Below are 5,191 nucleotides of genomic sequence, written 5' to 3'. Positions count from 1 at the left end.
GCTGGGCCTTTCAATAGTCCGTATTAATAGCAGGCTGGCGCCTTTAATAGTCCCGTATTAATAGCGAGGACTGGGCCTTTAATAGTCCCGTATTAGCAGACCGAAATAGCAGTCTGCGATACGGGACTATTAAAGGCCCAGTCTGCTATAATACGGGACTATTAAAGGCCCAGTCTGCTATAATACGGGACTATTAAAGGCCCAGTCCTGCTATAATACGGGACTATTAAAGGCCCAGCCTGCTATAATACGGGACTATTAAAGGCCCAGCCTGCTATAATACGGGACTATTAAAGGCCCAGTCTGCTATAATACGGGACTATTAAAGGCCCAGTCTGCTATAATACGGGACTATTAAAGGCCCAGTCTGCTATAATACGGGACTATTAAAGGCCCAGTCTGCTATAATACGGGACTATTAAAGGCCCAGCCTGCTATAATACGGGACTAATTAAAGGCCCAGTCTGCTATAATACGGGACTATTAAAGGCCCAGCCTGCTATAATACGGGACTATTAAAGGCCCAGTCTGCTATAATACGGGACTATTAAAGGCCCAGTCTGCTATAATACGGGACTATTAAAGGCCCAGCTGCTATAATACGGGACTATTAAAGGCCCAGCCTGCTATAATACGGGACTATTAAAGGCCCAGTCTGCTATAATACGGGACTATTAAAGGCCCAGTCTGCTATAATACGGGACTATTAAAGGCCCAGCCTGCTATAATACGGGACTATTAAAGGCCCAGTCTGCTATAATACGGGACTATTAAAGGCCCAGTCTGCTAATACGGGACTATTAAAGGCCCAGTCTGCTATAATACGGGACTATTAAAGGCCCAGTCTGCTATAATACGGGACTATTAAGGCCCAGTCTGCTATAATACGGACTAGTCTGCTATAATACGGGACTATTAAAGGCCCAGTCTGCTATAATACGGGACTATTAAAGGCCCAGTCCTGCTATAATACGGGACTATTAAAGGCCCAGTCTGCTATAATACGGGACTATTAAAGGCCCAGTCTGCTATAATACGGGACTATTAAAGGCCCAGTCTGCTATATACGGGACTATTAAAGGCCCAGTCTGCTATAATACGGGACTATTAAAGGCCCAGTCTGCTATAATACGGGACTATTAAAGGCCCAGTCTGCTATAATACGGGACTATTAAAGGCCCAGTCTGCTATAATACGGGACTATTAAAGGCCCAGTCTGCTATAATACGGGACTATTAAAGGCCCAGTCTGCTATAATACGGGACTATTAAAGGCCCAGTCTGCTATAATACGGGACTATTAAAGGCCCAGTCTGCTATAATACGGGACTATTAAAGGCCCAGTCTGCTATAATACGGGACTATTAAAGGCCCAGTCTGCTATAATACGGGACTATTAAAGGCCCAGTCTGCTATAATACGGGACTATTAAAGGCCCAGTCTGCTATAATACGGGACTATTAAAGGCCCAGTCTGCTATAATACGGGACTATTAAAGGCCCAGTCTGCTATAATACGGGACTATTAAAGGCCCAGTCTGCTATAATACGGGACTATTAAAGGCCCAGTCCTGCTATAATACGGGACTATTAAAGGCCCAGTCTGCTATAATACGGGACTATTAAAGGCCCAGTCTGCTATAATACGGGACTATTAAGGCCCAGTCTGCTATAATACGGGACTATTAAAGGCCCAGTCTGCTATAATACGGGACTATTAAAGGCCCAGTCTGCTATAATACGGGACTATTAAAGGCCCAGTCTGCTATAATACGGGACTATTAAAGGCCCAGTCTGCTAATACGGGACTATTAAAGGCCCAGTCTGCTATAATACGGGACTATTAAAGGCCCAGCCTGCTATAATACGGGACTATTAAAGGCCCAGCCTGCTATAATACGGGACTATTAAAGGCCCAGTCTGCTATAATACGGGACTATTAAAGGCCCAGTCTGCTATAATACGGGACTATTAAAGGCCCAGTCTGCTATAATACGGGACTATTAAAGGCCCAGTCTGCTATAATACGGGACTATTAAAGGCCCAGTCTGCTATAATACGGGACTATTAAAGGCCCAGTCTGCTATAATACGGGACTATTAAAGGCCCAGTCTGCTATAATACGGGACTATTAAAGGCCCAGTCTGCTATAATACGGGACTATTAAAGGCCCAGTCTGCTATAATACGGGACTATTAAAGGCCCAGTCTGCTAATACGGGACTATTAAAGGCCCAGTCTGCTATAATACGGGACTATTAAAGGCCCAGTCTGCTATAATACGGGACTATTAAAGGCCCAGTCTGCTATAATACGGGACTATTAAAGGCCCAGCCTGCTATAATACGGGACTATTAAAGGCCCAGTCTGCTATAATACGGGACTATTAAAGGCCCAGTCTGCTATAATACGGGACTATTAAAGGCCCAGCCTGCTATAATACGGGACTATTAAAGGCCCAGTCTGCTATAATACGGGACTATTAAAGGCCCAGTCTGCTATAATACGGGACTATTAAAGGCCCAGTCTGCTATAATACGGGACTATTAAAGGCCCAGTCTGCTATAATACGGGACTATTAAAGGCCCAGTCTGCTATAATACGGGACTATTAAAGGCCCAGTCTGCTATATACGGGACTATTAAAGGCCCAGTCTGCTATAATACGGGACTATTAAAGGCCCAGTCTGCTATAATACGGGACTATTAAAGGCCCAGTCTGCTATAATACGGGACTATTAAAGGCCCAGTCTGCTATAATACGGGACTATTAAAGGCCCAGTCTGCTATAATACGGGACTATTAAAGGCCCAGTCTGCTATAATACGGGACTATTAAAGGCCCAGTCTGCTATAATACGGGACTATTAAAGGCCCAGTCTGCTATAATACGGGACTATTAAAGGCCCAGTCTGCTATAATACGGGACTATTAAAGGCCCAGTCTGCTATAATACGGGACTATTAAAGGCCCAGTCTGCTATAATACGGGACTATTAAAGGCCCAGTCTGCTATAATACGGGACTATTAAAGGCCCAGCCTGCTAATACGGGACTATTAAAGGCCCAGCCTGCTATAATACGGGACTATTAAAGGCCCAGTCTGCTATAATACGGGACTATTAAAGGCCCAGCCTGCTATAATACGGGACTATTAAAGGCCCAGTCTGCTATAATACGGGACTATTAAAGGCCCAGTCTGCTATAATACGGGACTATTAAAGGCCCAGTCTGCTATAATACGGGACTATTAAAGGCCCAGTCTGCTATAATACGGGACTATTAAAGGCCCAGTCTGTTATAATACGGGACTATTAAAGGCCCAGTCTGCTATAATACGGGACTATTAAAGGCCCAGTCTGCTATAATACGGGACTATTAAAGGCCCAGTCTGCTAATACGGGACTATTAAAGGCCCAGTCTGCTATAATACGGGACTATTAAAGGCCCAGCCTGCTATAATACGGGACTATTAAAGGCCCAGCCTGCTAATACGGGACTATTAAAGGCCCAGTCTGCTATAATACGGGACTATTAAAGGCCCAGCCTGCTAATACGGGACTATTAAAGGCCCAGCCTGCTAATACGGGACTATTAAAGGCCCAGTCTGCTATAATACGGGACTATTAAAGGCCCAGTCTGCTATAATACGGGACTATTAAAGGCCCAGTCTGCTATAATACGGGACTATTAAAGGCCCAGTCTGCTATAATACGGGACTATTAAAGGCCCAGTCTGCTATAATACGGGACTATTAAAGGCCCAGTCTGCTATAATACGGGACTATTAAAGGCCCAGTCTGCTATAATACGGGACTATTAAAGGCCCAGTCTGCTATAATACGGGACTATTAAAGGCCCAGTCTGCGGCGTCCTCAGAACCCCAACTTCCCGCGGCTATGGTCTGTGCCAAGTGGGGTAGCTCCTCTATTCAGGCGATGTGAGGCCTCCCTCTGACAGATGGGACCACCACTAACTGCCAACGCTATAGCCTACAACTCAACGTGTTATTAGTCGCAGGCAGCCCTCTGCCTGCAGTAAAGAATAGGGGCTATTAGCATTTTTTTGTGTGTCGTTTTAACAGCATGAGAAGAGGGACAGTTTGCATAATATTCCTATAGGCCTACTATTTTTTTCAGGTTTAAAAAAGGTTTAAAAACTTTATTATTCGCTTTTTTTTTTTTGTCTGTTCTTTAATATATAGTCTACTTATTTGTATATCAAGAGTTTAGACGATTTATTAGTAAAAGCTGCATCAATGGTGGCATTTCATAGGACATCAAGTATGTGTCCACTCACATGACTGATTTTGATAATCAATTGAATCATAATTTTGTGACCCATTTAAATCTCGATGTATTATTTCATAAGGATATTATTATTTTTTATCAGGCATTTAAAAAATATAAATATAGTCTCATCATTTAGGCTATATTCAGTCACAGTTCTTCAGTGTCAAATGTTGAATATCTATATTTAATAATATCTATATTTAATAAGCTTTAATTCGTTTCAGCAAAGTCAGGTATTCCGATGCAGTTTATTATCTAGGCTACATATTGGACCAAGTTAATATCCAACTTGTTTGTTAAGACATAAAAGCTTCAAAACGAAAAAAAGAAAGATGTTTTGTTCTGATTAAAATGTTAAAACGTGCTGGTTCAGTATATATATATAGGCCTACCTGTGCTAAACTAAAACTAAACGTAAAACTCCGTCATGAGTGCGTCCTGAACCTACAAGACAATGTGGCATCCACCTTGCTCTCTGAATAATTTAAATCGCTGAATAATTACAGAACAAAACTGGAATTATTGTTGTTGAGGAGAAAAGTATCATGGTGGTGGAAGTCGATATAGGACGTGGCACCGGGGGACCGATCCGGTTACACACCACCATCAATATTACAGTGGACTGGGCTATGATCCGTGCGCGTACAAGCTTTAAACGGCCGGGGCAAACACACAGTAACACACATGCGCTAAACTGACCGCTTTGGGGAAGTCAAACGATAATGAAAATATTTAGGCTACAATGGATTGTCAATGTTTAGAGATGGGGGGGAGGGGAAAAAAACATATTTTATTTACACCTTATTTTGGGTATAGGTCTGATGTGGTTACCCAAATTACCAAAAGGAACATTTTTTAAATATTTTTTTAATCCAATTTGTTTCTCCATTTGCATGTAGAAATCTT

This window comes from Salvelinus namaycush, chromosome 8, assembly GCF_016432855.1.
Source record: "Salvelinus namaycush isolate Seneca chromosome 8, SaNama_1.0, whole genome shotgun sequence".
Classification (NCBI taxonomy): Eukaryota; Metazoa; Chordata; class Actinopteri; order Salmoniformes; family Salmonidae; genus Salvelinus; species Salvelinus namaycush.
Note: the sequence above shows the minus strand (reverse complement) of the source record.